Source organism: Molossus molossus, unplaced genomic scaffold (assembly GCF_014108415.1).
Source record: "Molossus molossus isolate mMolMol1 unplaced genomic scaffold, mMolMol1.p scaffold_m16_p_5, whole genome shotgun sequence".
In the NCBI taxonomy this organism is placed as follows: Eukaryota; Metazoa; Chordata; class Mammalia; order Chiroptera; family Molossidae; genus Molossus; species Molossus molossus.
The window spans coordinates 88967531-88985600 of NW_023425388.1; the positions used below are offsets into that span (position 1 = coordinate 88967531).

General features: G+C 33.2%; 1 pseudogene; it reads right to left on the bottom strand.

Annotated features, from left to right (window-relative positions):
- Positions 1-1399: 1399 nt before the first annotated feature.
- LOC118617002 lies at positions 1400-2712 on the bottom strand (annotated as a pseudogene).
- Between the last annotated feature and the right edge of the window lie 15358 nt (positions 2713-18070).

Consider the following 18070-nt stretch of genomic DNA (forward strand, 5'->3'; position numbering starts at 1 on the left):
AAAACAAAACTTTTTTAATTAAAAAAATAAAAGCAGTTTTTCCGCTTTAATAACCATATATACTCTAAAATGGGGAAGCTAGGTAAGTAAAAAACAAGTCAATGACCAGGATAATTTTAAACAACTCTATGTTATTAAACTGGAAATAACTATGTAATGGTTAAAGCAAACAAAATGGGGTAGAGTAAGAAAGAATACAACAACAAAAGAGCCAGTGAAAATGAAAATTTGGGGGAAAAAGAAGAAAATAAATGGAATCTTCAATATTAATATTCTATTATTAGAAAATAATAATTTAACTTATTTTTTTATGACTTTAGGTGTCACAACTAATTAGAAAGCTTTAATTGCATGCGGAGAGGTTGACATCCCTTTAAACTTTATCTTAACAGTGAAGTTTATAAAGAAGTTTTGAAAATTTTCATCATGTACATGCAAATTGGAACTATGAATGGTAGGGCTATTAATATATTGGCATTAGAAGTGTATATTTGCTAAATTAATATTGAAAGTAAGTCTCTCGCAAAAAAATAACAACAGAAAATACTGTATGTGCTTGAATTTCGTTGTATAGGGTTACATAGGAGTATGTAACTAACTGCTAAGAAGGACCCTCTACACATTATGAGACATACTTTCATGGTAGTTTTTGCCTTACTTGAATCCTAAATGAATGAAAGGAGCCAGCATCGTGAAACACAGTAGGATAAGGACATTGGGTTTACTGAATGGCAAGTGGAAATGGACTAAGACATGGTCTCTGTTGTTTTAAGAAGAGTTAAGAAGTACAAATTGGTAGTGAACAAAATAGTCACAGGGATATAAGGAAAACATAGGGAATATAGTCAATCACCTTGTAAAAACTGTATGTCCTCCAGTTGGAATACTGGAAATATTGAGGGGAACACTATGTAAAATATATGATTGTCTAACCATTAAACTGTACACCTGAAATCAATACAGAATTAAATGGGGGGAAAAAAAGAAGAATATTATTAAAGAGAATTTGAGAAGGCATAGTGAGTGAGAAGGGATTAGCAGTCTCTATCAAAATTTGGATAGAGATTTTGGCCATGTATCATGGGAAACAATTAGAAAGAATCAAAATTGAGAAGTAAGTGGTATGATTTTCTTTGTGCAGAACTATTCTAGATGCAGTAGGGTGGGTTTTGAGAAAGAAACAAGTAGCCTGAACAGGTCACTGGTATCCCCAGGGAATCGACAATGTCCACTGGTGGTTTCTGGGAAGCTGGTTGCTGGGGTTCCTGAGGCTCATGCATCAGGATTGCAATGTCCAAAGCCCTGGACTGGTGCCATTTTAGCCCCAGCTGCAGATTTCTTCTCTAAGTCTGAGGCCTGATTGTTGAGGTGCACAGTCTTTGGCTATTGGTTGAATATTCTACTCTTTGTGGCAATCCAGTTGTTTCAGGGCTGCAGAGGTAATGCTGGTGGCAAGAAGAGTTGTGCTCCCCACCTCCCATCCTGTGGTGTAATGCATAGAAAATGTAAAATCTGGAAAAGAATACTGGTTTCTGCTGGTAGGATGTATTAAAAGCAAAGAACAATGACCTCATTTAAAGAGTTTTTGTTCAACCATTAGCTGACCACTAACCTGAGCTGAGACTTCAATGGCTACACATGACAACAAATACAAACTTTACAGTATTAGTTGAGAAAAGTCACTAAAATAAAAAGCTAACAACAACAAAAACCCAGGGAGGGAAAAGAATCTTATTTCCAGAATTATCATATAAGTTTATTTAAAATGCGTAGTTTTCAATAACAACAAAATGAGATATGCAAATAAAGCAGAACACACAGCTCTTATACAGAGATAATGTAGTTAATGGATTCAGGGGAGAACCATTTTTGAAAATCAAGAACAGAAGTAGAGAAACCAATTTAGGTAATATTCACCTTCACCATTTATCATGAATAGCTCTGCTTATTATCATATGGATATGATATAATTTACTCTCACTCCTTTATTGTTAAAACAGTGTTTTCTTTTCAGATTTCACACTCTCCATACCAATGTGGAGAAAATTTATATATAAATAATTTTAAAAATTTATTACTTTGGGATTAGTGATTCAAAACTGAATTGTTTCTTATAGAGTTTGAACTTCTAATGTTTTGTATACTCATTGGCAAATTCATTGCCCAAAAGATTTAGCAAAATGTGCTTCCCAAAGTTGTGCATAAGATTGCCATCTCTCTTTATTTTATAATAATTTATTTTAATATATTTAAAAATTAACATGTAACTTATCCTAAATGTCATTTTATCTTAAGGACAAATAAACACACTTACTTGACTATATTTCATCTTTTGTACATTATTTATCATGCCCTTTGCCATCACTACATTATCCATGTTAATGACTTTTTTTTCACTTTTTAATTTTTAGTACACACTGCATAATATACTGCATAACCTTCTAGCAAGGGTAGATAAGCATAATTGAGTTATTTTTCATCAATTAGGAGAATACTCCCTTAACCAATGTTCTCCAAACCCTTTGACACATAGTAAGGATTAACTCCAGAGACCCGTTTATCTCTTTCAATCAAAGTCCACTGATAAGAATAACATGCAACCTTTTATTCCTTGCCCCCATTACTGAACCTGTGGACGTGTGTGGTGGCGATTCCAAGGATAAGTAAGCATGTGCCCATAATAGCGAGTCTGGGGAGAATCTCTAACCGCATTGCAGCAAGGTTGTGAAGGCCAGAAAAATGTCTTCCAGGTCCTTAAAAGTGACCGGCTTCAACCCCTTCTCGCTAAGCCGCTATGTTAATGATTTTAACTGATTTAGCAAGGGACATCTCAATATTTTTCATTTTAAAATGACCTTATTTTACGGAAATGTACTTTTCAATTTTTTTCTTGATGTTTGGTATATAGAAATTTATATAATTTTAAGAATAATTAATTTCCTTTTATTTTCTGACTTTACCTTTATACTTGTATTTGAGTAGTCTGTTGTTGCATAACAAATCTCTCCAAATTTAGAGGCTCACCATTCTGTGGGTCAGGCTCAGCATGGCTGGTCCTTCTGTTCACATGATGTGACTTGTGAGGCTGCTGTTAGATAGTGACTTGGCTGAAGGTGGTTAACAAAAGGCTACTCAAGTTTGACAGCTATTGTCTGCTCCACATGATCTCACATAGTACACAGCTAGTCCAGACATCTTTAAATGATGGTTTCAGGAATGTAAAAGAAAGAGTAGCCCGGCTGGTGTGGCTCAGTGGTTGAGCATTGACCACTGCACTAAGAGGTCAGCGGTTCAATTCCCGGTGGGGACATATGCCCAGGTTGTGGGCCAAATCCCCAGTGGGGGGCATGCAGGAGGCAGCCAATTGATATTCTCTCTCATAGATGTTTCTCTCTCTCTCCCTCTCCCTTCCTTTTTTAAAAATCAATAAAGAAAAAAAAATTAAAAAAAAAAACAGAGTATGAGCTCTTCTGAAGGTTCTGCTTGCCTGTTGTTTGATAATAACCCTCATGCCAAAACAAAAAACATGGCCAGGGCCACAGTGTGGTCTACAGTATGGTTAACATTCACCCATCATTTTTCCTAATTGGCTTTTCTGAAGAATGAGAAACTAATATTAGATATATAAATTCCCACTACTTCTCTCCTTTAAATTGTTACAGCTTTCCATAGAGAGCTGTTTCACTGAAAATTGATGTCATTAAATCAATCATAATTTTGAATTAAGGCTAATATTAAAATCAACTACTTGTTTTTTCTGATAAATTTGTTTCAATGTATATGTGATAGCTTCCAGTTTAGAGGCTCACATCTCTTTCTTCCCACATTCAACTAAGAGAGTTTCAAAGGTATGTCCCTGAAGCCCCTTTTTTATTGAGTTCTGAAAAGTGAATTTATATGTACTTTTAAAGATACATTTCCCAACACACTCTCCATGTGTTCAACTCTTAGTAGTGTTACTATTTTTGTAAAGTATTTTAGTTTTTAACTTTGATGTATTTGGTGCTGTAGTAGGAAGAGCTCGTTTCAATTAGTGGGGATATTCACCTACCGTATTTTGTATTCAATTGTTTCTGTTCTTTACTTCCTCAAAAGTTCTTCATAAAATTTTAAGAGAAGATATAATCAAATATATTGCACTAGGTCCATTTCAATTTTGATATCTACCAAACATTAAAAAATACACACATGCGCCCTGGCCGGTTTGGCTCAGCGGTTAGAGCGTCAGCCTGCGGTCCGGAGAGACCCGGGTTCGGTTCCCGCTAAGGGCACGTACCTCGGTTGCAGTTTGTCCCCGGCCCTGGTTGGGTCGTGTGGATGGCAACCACTCGATGTGTCGCTTTCACGTCGATGTTTCTCTCTCTCTCTCCCTCCCACTCTATCTGAACAAAATATCGAAAAATGTCCTCGGGTGAGGATTAAAAAAAAAAAAAATACACACATGCGCACGCTCTGGCCAGTATGGTTCAGTGGTTAGATCACCGGTGCTTGGACCGAGGAGTCCCAGGTTCAATTCCCACTGAAGTAAGGGCATGTACTTCGGTTGCAGTTTGTCCCCGGTCCCGGTTGGGGTTGTGTGGGTGGCAACCAATTGATTTGTCTCTCTCATGTTGATATTTCTATCTCTCTCTCTTTCCCTTCCTCTCTCTCTCCTACTCTATCTGAAGATAAATGCAAAATATCCTCAGGTGAGAATTAAAACAAACAAAAAACCACACACACAAAAAAGAAAACAAAACAAAACACCTGAGGGTGATAGTTTCCTTATAGCCCTAAGCGATGTTTCCTCAGGCAAAATTTGACTTAATGCACATGATTGTTGATTTCATCGAAAGTAAAAAACAAATTAACCCTCTAAAGGAACACATGTTGAACACATATTTCCTGTAAGGTCATTCAAAATTGATTGATTATTATGTTTATAAATTGGCCAGATCATTGATAAATGCTTGTGTAAAATCTAGTGGAAAAAAGTTGAGTTTTGATAGGAGGCACTTAGGGAGATTTTCTATCATCTCTTGTGGGCTAAACTTAAATTTAAATTCTAAACAAAAACTGTATAAAACTAACTAATACTAGTAGAGATATTTTTTTTCTATTTTGTGCTGGTAGAACTATGCAAAACTGGAATAGTTAGTGTAACTCAAATATTTTAATAAAATAGTGTGAATTATTTTTGTTGCAGAAGTTGCTTGTTCAAGCATTTCGTGAAGGGTCATTATGACATCAAATAATGAGACTTGTAGTTACTTTGGTGTTTATTTTTATTTGATTGAATAAATAGATATTTATTTTGATTCTAAACAGATAAACCTTGAGATTCTATATTAAATTCAAATTAAAACACCGTGTACAATTTTAATGTAAACCTGAAATTAATAAATGATATATGGATTTTCTTTCCAAGTAATTTATTTACTGATGTTCCAAAGACAAACTGTACCTATGTTCAATATTCATTTCTAAATTTATATATAGTAATCTTCTGGAGGTGACATGGAAACTTATTAACTAGTTATATTTTCTCTTATAGTTTGCAATTTTTAATTAATTTGATTTGCATGATGAAATTTAAATTACAAATTATCAGAGAATATATTAAGTAGATAATTATTGTTGAGATCTAGGCTCATTTTGTTTGGATATTTCTAAACAACAAAATTAATATTTTTGTAAAATGTCATTTACTAATGAAAGGCAGTTTTTCTTTAAATTGCTACAATCTTTTGATGGCCTAATATATTTTAGGAGTTGATATTATACATATCACTAATTAATTAATTTTTTTATCTCCAGAACACATGCATCATATATTCATTTGTTTCTCTTTATCGCGTTTTCTTTTTTAAATAAAAAATTTTGCCCTGGCCGGTTTGGCTCAGCGGTTGGAGCATCGGCCTGCGGTACAGAGAGACCTGGGTTCAGTTCCCGCTAAGGGCACGTACCTCGGATGCAGTTTGTCCCCGGCCCTGGTTGGTCGTGCGGGTGGCAGCCACTCGATGTGTCCCTTTCACATCGATGTTTCTCTCTCTCTCTTCCTCTCTCTCCCTCCCGCTCTATCTGAACAAAAAGTGGAAAAATGTCCTCGGGTGAGGATAAAAAAAAAAAAATTTTTTTTCTTTATTAATTTTAGAGAGAGAGGAAGGAAGAGAGAGATAGAAACATTGATGAGAGAAAACATCCATTGACTGTCTCTTGCATACCCCCCGCTGGGGATCTGGCCCACAACCTGGACATGTGCCTTGGCTGGGAATTGAACTGGCGACCTCTTGGTGCATAAGTTGATGCTCAAACACTGAGCCACAGTAGCTGGGCTCTTTATCATGTTTTCTTTTTTTATCTTCACCTGAGGACTTTTTGCATTTATCTTCATATAGAGTGGGAGAGAGAGAGGGAGGAAGAGAGAGAGAGAAACATCAATGTGAGAGAGACACATCGAGTGGTTGGTTGCCACCCACATGACCCCAACTGGGGCTGGGGACAAACTGCATCCGAGGTACGTGCCCTTAGCAGAAACTGACTCTCCAGACTCTCCGGTCCACAGTCTGATGCTCTAACTGCTGAGCCAAACCAGCCAGGGCTATTATGTTTTCTTAATACAAAGTACACTTTTTGTGAAATTTTTACCCTATATACATAGGCTTACAGAAGTTTGCAACTTGATGACATTGCATGTTTGCTAAATTTGTTGATTGTTTTACACAGGAAATTGTGTGTGCAAATACCTTGATTAGATTCACATTCTTGAGCTAAGTTCTGAAAATTTATCATTGAAAAAGTAAATTTACATTTAAATGTATTACTGGTACACCTACAAGTTAAAATTCAATTCAATCCTGTCAACAAAAATTAAGCTTATATATTCAAAAGTTTAATCTGATAGAGTGACAATCAAGTATGATGTATATGACTTTGAATTTGAAGTTAGTTAATGTTTTTTGAATAGGCAGATAATTATAAGTTACAGACTGAAGGCTGAGGAACTTTAATGCTGTTACATAAAACATTCTAAATTAAGTTTCCCAGGTCTGTGATGAAAAGCTGCATCTGACTAGTTTTTGAATAAAGTAAAGGAAGTGAAGAGAGAGACATAAAATTATCAGGAATGAAGACAGGGGTGATGAATAAGTGGTGACTAAGTTGTAGGATTTCAGGTTAGTATTTCCACTAAGTGATATATTTTCTGTTTTTAAAATATTATAAATTATTTTAAAATGTATATTCTTTTTGTATTGCTATATCATCAAATCTTTCAGACAGGGAAAGATCTAAAATTATTTGTAAAATAATGAAAACTTATAAGAAATGTATTTGACAATGTATTCTTATTTATACTTTACACACAAGCTTACAAAAATGAGTAAACTATGTAACTATAAAAAGGTCTTTTATAAAAATTTAGTCAAAACTGTTCATTAGATTGACTGGCCATTTGACAGAAGTGGTTTTGTTAAATTGTTAACCAATAGAAATACTCCTACTTTATGTTAAAGAAGACAACTATCAAAGAATAACAACAACAACAAATGACATAAAAACAAATCACTGAAGGAATTTTTGAAATTTAGGCTAAATTTATACACTATATTTTAGAAACTGTGCCTTTATTTAATCTCATAGCCTTACTTAGATTTCATGCAAATTTATTGATTAGCATTAGTTTTGTTTTCTGAATCAAATGCTTATATTCAAGTATTTTGAAATATGTTAAAGGAAATGACACTGGCTTGGGAAAGACCAATAAATGTGGCAGAGCCAATGAAAGCATTCTGTCTTAAAAGAATTTTTTTTGGTAGGATAATTATGCTTCTCCAAGTCAAGTTCAGGGGACGTGGTTAGAGGAAGCATTTGAAATGTTAAATTGAATCAGTTAATTAAAGAGAAAATAAATAATGCCAAGATATTAGGACAGGATTTACAAGTTATTCTTGGATTTTAACTTTATAGAGTGAGCTGTGTAATAATGTGGACTGTATTTGAAAACTAAACTTCAATCTGTCTTAAAATTAAATATAAAGATGGAATGTGCATACTACCTGTTATGATTGGGATGCTCATTCTACCTCTAACCTCAGCACTCAGTACACAATGCATTTTGCTCTTTGGTTATAAGAATGTTTCAGTGTTCACAGTTAATTTAGTTGACTATTCTCATTGCCTTGTTACTCTCATTCTCTTTTATGTGATTTAAAAAATTCTCAGTTTGAGCCTTGGCTGGTTTGGCTCAGTGGTTAGAGCATTGGCCCGGGGACCAGAGAGACCCAGGTTTGGTTCTTGCTAAGGGCATATACCTTGGTTGCAGTTTGTCCCCAGCCCCGGTTGGGGTTGTGTGGGTGGCAACCAGTCGATGTGTCTCTCTCACATCAATCTCTCTCTCTCTCTCTTCTATCCTCTCTCCCTCCCACGCTATCTGAGGATAAATGCAAAAACTGTTCTTGGGTGAGGAAAAAAAAAAAAAAAAATTCTCACTTTGAAAGCTTTTGTGTTACTTCATTTGTAAATGCAATACTTTTAAAAATATATAATTATATGTCTGAGTAGGATTCTTTTTCCTTCCATCCTACTTTTCAAATTTGAAGAAAAACCCTATTTTGGCCTATACAACATTTATTAAATTAAACTGCAAATTAAGATAAAGAAAATAAAAATATGTATAAACATAAAAATACATAAATGCAACAATTTTAGCATATTTATGAGAATATATCCTTAAAATTGGGAAAATAAAACAGAAAAAGTGTACCTTTAGTTCATAACATAAGTCTCTACTCTTGGAGATCTGTCAAGGTAGGTTCTTTTTTTCCAGTGATTTTAGAGAGAGAGGAAGGGAGAAGGAGAGAGAGAAAGAAATACTGATGAGAGAGAAACATCCATTGGCTGCCTCCTACACTCTCTCTACCAGGGATCGAGCCCACAGCACAAGCATGTGCCCTGGCCAGAAATCGAACCTGTGATTTCTCAGTGCACCAGACAACACTCAACCAACTGAGCCAGGGCAAGGAAGGTTCTATGGAGCAAGAAGTACAGTGGGACTGGGACCATGTTGTCTGTGATAAGCAGCCAAATGGATAGTTCAGAAGTGGTGCTCTGGCAAGAAGGGGCATTCCTAGATAACATCGATGATTTGGAAATGATAAAATTAGGAACTATATGAATAACAAAGTGTGGGGGAGAAGTTCATATTATGATGTTAAAAATTATATTTTGAGTGGCATAAAAGTGTTTATTTCTAAGCAAAACGCAGAAAGAATAAAATCAAAGGAAGATAAATAGATAGACTGTAAAATGCAATATGAAAATAAAATATACTGTATGAATAAAGTGCACAATGGAAGCTGAATTAAGCAGAAAATAAACAGATAAAGCATAAAGATAGAAGTAGGTTAATATGATATAGATGAAAGATAAAGAATAATTACTTGAGTATCTGTATTGAATATTCTTCAAGGAAAAAAAAAAACCCACATAACAATAGTTGATAAATAATGGAGGAGGAATTTCCTGAGAAAAATTAAACCTAATGAATACAAATTGAAAATCTTAACAATTATCATGGGGAAAAAGTAACTGTTTTTTGTTTTGTACAAAAATCAAACCAAATAAGTCCTAGAATAAATAAATTTAATAATGAAGATAAATAAAATATAAAGTATTTTTGTCAAACTCATAATGTAAAACTCAGTAAATATACAAAAGTTAATTTTTTTGTTGCTATCTGTAACATGAATTTCCTAAACACAAGTGGATTATAAAATAACTGAGTTCATAGTATTCTAGTATGATCCTTTGTATTTCTGTGGCAATTTCTCCTCTTTCATCTCTGATTTTGTTTATTTGGGTCTTTTCTCTTCTTTCCTTAGTGAGTCTTTCCAGGGGTTTGTAAATTTTAAATCTTTTTTGAAGAACAAAATCTGTTGCATTAATATTTTGTATAGTCTTCTTATACTCTATTTTGTTCAATTCTGCTCTAATTTTTATTATTTCCCTTTTCTGCTAACTTTGGGCTGCTTTTGCTCTTTTTCAGTTCTTAAAATGTAGTGTCAGCTGCTTACTTGAGATTTTTTTGTTTGTTTCTTGAGATATGCCTATAATGATATAAACTTCCCTTTTATTATTGCTTTTGCTGCATTTCCGAAGTTGTGATATGTTGCGTTCTCATTTATCCATAAACAGATGGTTTCACTAGTGAATTCTACCAAACATTCAAAGAAGATTTGATATTTATCCTTCTCAAACTCTTCCATGAGGCCAATATAACCCTAATACCAAAGCCTGGCAAGGATAACACAAAAAAAGAAAACTACAGACCAATATCTCTGATGAATACAGATGCAAAAATTCTAAATAAAATACTAAAAAATATAGTACAATAATGCAGCATGTTCAAGTGGGGTTCATTCCAGAGACAAGAGGATGGTTCAATATATGCAAACCGATCAATGTAATACCATTTTAACAAAATAAAGCATAAAAATCATATGATCTTATCACTAGGTGCAGAAAAAGAGGTTGATAAGATATAGCATCCATTTATGATAAAAAAAAACACTAAATAAAATGCATATAGAAGGAAAATACCTCAACAGAATTAAGGCTACACATATGACAAACACTCTGCTAACATTATACTCAATGGTGAAAAACTGAAAGCTTTTTCTCTAAGATCAGAAATAAGGCAAGGATACCTACTCTCACCACTCTTGTTAAATATCACATTTAAGTCCTAGCCAGAGCAATCAGGCAAGAGAAATAAATAAAAGACATGTAAATTGAGAATGAAGAAATAAAAGTGTCACTTTTTTCAGATGACATAATTCTTTATATAGAAAATACTAGCAACTCCACACACACACACTATTAGAAACAATAAAAAAATATGGTAAAATTGCAAGATGCAAAATAAATGTACAAAAATCCACTGCATTCCTATATACTGACAATGAAACTTGAGAAAAAGAAATAATAAAAAACATTTTTTATGTAATTACAACAAAAAGAATAAAATACCTAGGAATAAACTTAACAAATGATGTTAAGGACCTATACACTGAAAATTACAAAGCATTATTAAAACAGGTTGAAAAAGACACAATGAAATGGAATGATATTGTACATTCATGGGTTGGAAGAATCAGCATAGTTAAAATGGCCATATTAGACAAAATACTATACAGATATAATAAAATATCCATTAGAATCCCAATGAATTAAAAAAATAGAACAAAAATTTTCAGATTTTTATGAAACCACAAATAAATAGCCAAATAAATACTGAGAAAAGAGAATGAAGCTGGACATATCACACAACATAACTTCAAATTATACTACAGAGCAACGATAATGAAAACAGCATGGTATTGGCAGAAAAACACACACAGACCAATGGAACAGAATTGAGAGTCCAGGACTAAAACCACATACACATTTGAAAATAATTATTGACAAAACTGCTGGTATAATGTAAACTGGTACAGCCACTATGGAAAACAATATGGAGTTCTCTCAAAAAATTAAGAATAGAGTTACCATATCACTAAAAAACCCTCTTTTGGGTGTCTATTCAAAAAATTTGAAAACTTTTTTTTCACAAAGATGTTGTACCCCTATGTTCATTGCAGCATTTTTCATGGTGGCCAAGACATGGAAACTACCAAAATTCTTTTTACAGAATGTTGTATATATATATATACAATAGAATACTACTCAGCCACGAGAGAAGATAAAATATAGCCATTTGTGACAATGAGGATGGACCTTGAGAATATCATGCTAACTGATAAAGTCAAAAAAAGCTAAGAACCATATGATTTTACTCATATGTAGGATATAAAACTGAAACTACACAGCAGTGTAATGGTCACCAGAGGAAACAGGGGTGAGGACGTAGTACAGCATAAAGGAGGCCAAACATATGGTGATATAAGATGATTTGACTTTGGGTGGTGGGTATCAATGTAATATATAGATCATGTATCATAGAAATGTACCCTTGAAACCTATATAATCTTATTAACTAATGCAACCCCAATAAATTTAATTAAAAACATAAAAATAACTATGTTCAAAAAACCATGCACATTCCAGTTGGTATTGAATAGGGAAAAAAAGCGCCTCAATCTTAACAAACATTAACCTAATAGCACAAAGCTGATTGATACAGCTTTCCTCCTTAGTTTAATAATGCATATATACACTGATGTAATAGACCTTATGCCCAGCTTTGTCTTTTATACAGTAATTTTTCAATCCTTTCAGTAAAGAGACAGCACATTGTGTGGACCATGGCCAACCTAGTTGAAGCAGAGATGCATTGTGACTATGAGAAAGTAAGGCCTCTAATCACACCCTTCATGTACTAATAACTTAGGGAAATGCTTATGGTTCAATCCTTTACCTTAGCACAAACTTAATACTGAATACTTATAAATATAGTATAATTACATAATTATAAATGTATTCTAATATTTTCAGGGCACATAAATGTATTATATTTCCTTGTATTCACCAAGATATTTAGTATTTGCTTTTTATCTTGTCTTTCTTTTGGAATTAATGCTTTCTTATACCTTTCTAGAATATGAACTCTCAGACTTGTTGAAAGCACCCAAAATGTAAATCATCCAGGAGAGTGATGGTGTGTTTTACGTAGTTGTATTCTTCAATGTGACTATCTATGTGTCTCACATAGTAGGTATTCAATAACTATTGATTCAATGAAAATTATTTGGGATCTATAAATACTGCATTTATAATCCATAATCTTTAAGTTATGTTAAATTTGTGAGCTAATATCATTATCAAACAATATATGATAAGATTAAAAATAGATCTTTATTATTATTTTATTGTAATTGATGTACAGGTAGTCATATTTTTGTATGTTTCTTGATCAATAAATCAATACGTTATCAGAGACTTTAGAGTATTTTTCTATTATATAATTATTATTACATATTCTGATTTAAAAAATTCTTTAGTGATTCATCTAGAGTGAGCTATTATTTTATACTAATAAACCAATCTTGTGCACATCTCCAATTACTTTCTGTGAATTTATTTCCAAATGTGTAATTTCCAAAATGAAGAGAAAATATTTAGTATTCTTCTCAAACCCAAAGTTAAGAAACAATATTATGTAATATTAATAAAAGCAGAAATCCTTTACTTGGTCCTTACATAAATGAAAAATATCTAATGTTTTTTTCAATAAACGCTATGAGAGGTATTGACTTAAAGTGGTTATGAAATACCATGTTACTGACTAGAAATCATTAATACTGATAAAATATCAAAAATTATAAGTCTCTATGGTGATCTTAAATGTGTTAATAAAAATATAATTAAAAAAAGACTTGGAATGAATGTTCATAGTTTGGGGTTGTTGACTTACAGATTTTTTTTTCGATATATTTAAACATTCTCACAGTTCCTAGTCAAACTGTATTAATATTATGTTATAAAATGAACCTCTAAAATAATTGTAATTCAATATTAGTAGCATTTTGACTCTTAAATTTCGAAATTAAAGTTTCTCAAATTAAATATGTTTGTATATTTTATTGTGGCCTGATACATTCAGCTTAACTTCAGGGAAAGTAGGTATAGCGTATGCAAGGTAGTCAGTATCTAGGAAGAATATGGTATCGGAAATTATTAAAGTTTAGAATTAGAAAGTGTCCTACATATAAAAATATATTAAAATTTTAAACCAGGAGCATTCTTTTCAGAGATATAGAGTGGAAAGATAGTTTGTTTAAAGATGCACTATCATGGTAGAAGTTCAGTTTTAAAGATGTAATGAACAATCAGACAGAAAAACTTTACTAACTGCTCTACCTATTCTTTAAGATAAAATCTATGCAGTTATAATGTTTTGAAAATTACACTTAAATATTAATATATATTAATAGTTATAAATTTAGTTAATATTTATTCATTATTCATATAATTTGAGATAAAATGAAATTTTATTAAACATTCATTAAATTATCTATATTATTTATATGTTAGGGAAATGCATATAGTTCAATACTTTACCTTAGCACAAACTTAAACAATACTGAATAATTATAAATACACCATAACATTTTCAGGACACTTAAATGCATTATATTTCCTTGTGTTTACCAATATACTTAACATTTTCTTTTTCCTTTGTCTTTCTTTTGGAATTAATGTTTTCTTACACCTTTCTAAAATATGAACTCTCAGACACATTGTAAGCACCCAAAATGTAAATTATCCAGAAGAGTGACATAGTGTATTCTCCAATGTGACTATCTATGTGTTTCATGTAGTAGGTTTTCAATAACTATTGATTCAGTACAAATTATTTGGGATCTATAAATTATGTACAAATTTATTTCATGCTTCCTACTTGAATGAAACAGATGAGGATATATTTCAAACAAGGCAGGTCAATTCCCTTTGTTCATTTGTAATCTCATTGTAGTTAATAGATCCTATAAGTCACTCTTCAGGGGTCAGTAACTTGGTTAAAATGACATTAACTCTTTCAGTATACAATGGAGTCTTGGTGTTTTGGAGATTGGGTTACCACAAGTCACTGGTCATCATAAAGTTTATTAAAGACACTGAACTGACACTTGAATAAGCAATATTTCATGTTAAGATACAGTGTAAGAGAAAACACAAAAGCCAATATTATACCAATAGTCCAAGATTTTTATTGAGAAAAATCTGTCAAATGTAAAAGAACAACAACAAAAAAAGAACTTATATGCCAAACTATTATTTTCTCACACTACGTTTTAGGGTATTTGAACTGGTTTAAAGTCAAAGCAAAAAATGCAAAATATCCTTTGCTTATCATTTAAGAAAAATATAGTCTTGTGATGAAATAAACTGGAAAAAGGGTAACAATTTAATCTTCTGTCTCCAAAGCACTGCAGTTTTATTTTCTTTCCTAAGAAAATTTCATTACATATAGAATACATAAAGTTCAGTAAAGGTGAAGCATATACATCACATTGCATCTGCCTAAGTGAAGAGAGAGAAATAAAAACTCTGCAGTTTGTTTGTTTTTATGTAACTTTAATATCATATTCTTGGTCTTGTGATCTAAAATAAATAAAAGCATATGAACATTATCCCCCAAGAGCTGAAGCTAACTTGTAAGTCAACATAAAAACATCTACTGCTATTTTAAGTTCACATGATAGCAACAGAATTTGATTTCCATATTAACTTTCAGGAATAAAATTCTGAATGTCTTTCTCCTTTGTTCCCTCTGCCTCACTCTTTCTTCTGTATTTATATGGGTGAATGAGCATAGGAAAATTAGACATTTAACAATTTAAGTTTTGGTCCTAGAAGTCAGGATACAAAAGTCAGTGTTTCACCACTTTCCTAGTTACATGAATAAACCTTCAGCAAAGCAGTAAAACTGTAGACCTTGGTTTTCCTCATATATAAAATTCAAAGATTTCATATCAATTTGATTTTATGACATTTTATTCATCAGCCTTCCCTGCATACATACTCCTTATTTATTTCAGATCCCATGATTTCCAATCTTAATAATTTCCATACAACTGACCTCATCTCCCTTAATGCCCTTCCTTTTGTCACAATTGCTTATAAATCACTAACTCTGGATGAACCCAACCATTTGTATTCTCCATATGTGCATAGCAGGGATCTGTAAAAATGTACAATCGAATTAATATTTTTGATCAACTCTTATTATCAGGCAGTTTTCAAGGCTCTGAGAACAGGAAAATAATAATGAGGCACACAGATTATAAATTAAGAAAATGGTAATTAAATAATGTAAGTGCTAAAGAAAAAAAATAAATAAAACAAGAAAAGAGAATGGGATTTGGTAGTGTGTTCAAAGAAGGCTTCATGAGAAGGCAACCTTTAAGTAAGACCTGAAGGAAGATCTGAAGAAAGTGAGGATGTTAGCTAGACAGGTAGGAAGTGCATGACTAGCAGAAGGAACAGCAAGTGCAAAATCCTAAAGCCAGATCAGGCTTGGCATGTCTTCAAGTTGCAAAAAGGAAGTTACTGTATTTACATTGGATCAAGAGAAATTATTATACATAATTAAAGTCACAGTGATTAATAAGATACAAGAGTCTTAGAAGTCATTTAAGAACACACACACACACGTAGCAAATGTTATGTGATTGTGGGGGTTGAGAAGTCTAAAATCTATAGGGCAAGCCAACAGGCTAGAAACTCAGGCAGGATTTGTTATATAAATGGGCCAAAAATGACCCCTGTGTTGTTTACTTAAGTTGTTTACTTCTTCATGGGAGACTAGGAATGTTAGCCCTGGAAGTACAAAAGGCCATCCTGCTATTCCATCAAACCACCTACTACAAGATGATGGGCAACACAGTGAGATCAGTGAGTCCCATGAGCATAGATAGACTCATTGTCACACTTTTTTTGCTGAATTCATCAGTGAATAAGGCATTCTGTATATAAATGATGGTAGTTTTGTGAGAAACATTCCATATAAGGAAGGTAAATTTGTATCCAGGGTAAGTTTCTATTTCAGTAATAATTTCTCTTCTATGATGGAAGTGATCCAACGTAATCAAACTACAAACCTGAAAGCTGGCTGATTACCCTAAGAAATGGTGCCATAAAGGGGGCTGTGTTGGTCTCTGCTGCTGGCTGATTGGGCACTCAGTAGTGACTATGGTTAGCTCAGCCTTGTTAAATGGTTGTTCACATTGCTGAAGCCATGCTTAACCTCCCACAGTGACCATTTTTGTTTATAAGCCTACTGGACAATAAAAGGAGTGGCTGGAGAAAGAGGCTGACTGATATCCACAGAATAGTTCATACTGTCCACTTTATTCAAATGCTCCTCTGCTGAGGGCACAATTTGGTGGGCATTAACATTGGTCAAGATATTATGTTTTTGCCCATTCTGACAAATATTTCCATAGACTTGTTCCCTAGTCCTCCTCATTATCAATTTTCAATTAGTTTCCTTCCAAGTTCCTGCACATCCAACCAAGCCATTTGGTCAGAACCAAGGAATACATATACAATTGCACATATAGCCACTTTTCCTTCCTAACAAAATGAAACATCAGGTACACTGCTCAAAGTTCTACCCACTAGGAGGAATTTCCTTCACCACCGTCTTTCAGGAGTGTCACAGAGAGGAACTGTGATGCTACAGCTCTCCACTGTCTGGTCCTGCCTGCTTATCACACAGAACTATCTGTAAACAAGTCCTGTGTTTTCTCTTAGTCACCTGACCACAGGAAACTCCCCTTTAGACCACAGGTGCAAGCTGGGAGAGGTAACGGAATGCAGCAGGAACGAAAACCATGGACATTTGGGATACTTCCTCAAATAACTTACATGTTTGTGCCTTAAGGGCCTGCAGTAGCCCAGTCTTGTATATGCCACTTAGAGTTGATGATGAAGCCATGCTGTGTATGTCCAGCTTTATTGCTTGTTGGATCAGGTGACATTCAATACTTGATATGCAGCTAAGATCACATGGTAACTTGGCAGTTCATGGTTGGTTAATCATTCTACTGAGGTGCAGAAGCCAAAAGTGGTTTCTCAAAAGGAGATTGGTTGTCTCTAGAGGATGACTTCACTTTGCTTCAAACTCATAAGGGTTTGTGCTGTGATTCAACCATACGGGTCACTTATTTATATTATATATATGTACATATGCTAAGTTTGAATGACAAACAAATGTGGCCAAATATAAACAGTAAGTGAATATGTTTACAGAGTATTTATAAAGTTTCTTGTACAACTGCAGCAACTCTGTTTTTAGGTTTGCATGTATATCGACATTTTTATTTGCTTTCTCTGCTCATTTCCATTCTATATGAAACTGTTATGTACTTTTAACTTAGTCTTCTTTCATGAACATAGTAAACACTTAATATATATGTGCCAAGTTTTTGGAAAGAAAGTAATTTAGACGTGGAGAAGTTTCATTTCAAGAAGGTTTTGTGTTTATCCTTCCATGGTATAGGCTACAAGACATGCTTTCCTGATAGTTATTCCTCTAATTTTTAAAAATCATATTTTAATTATTTCTTTTTTTTGGGGGGAGATTTAA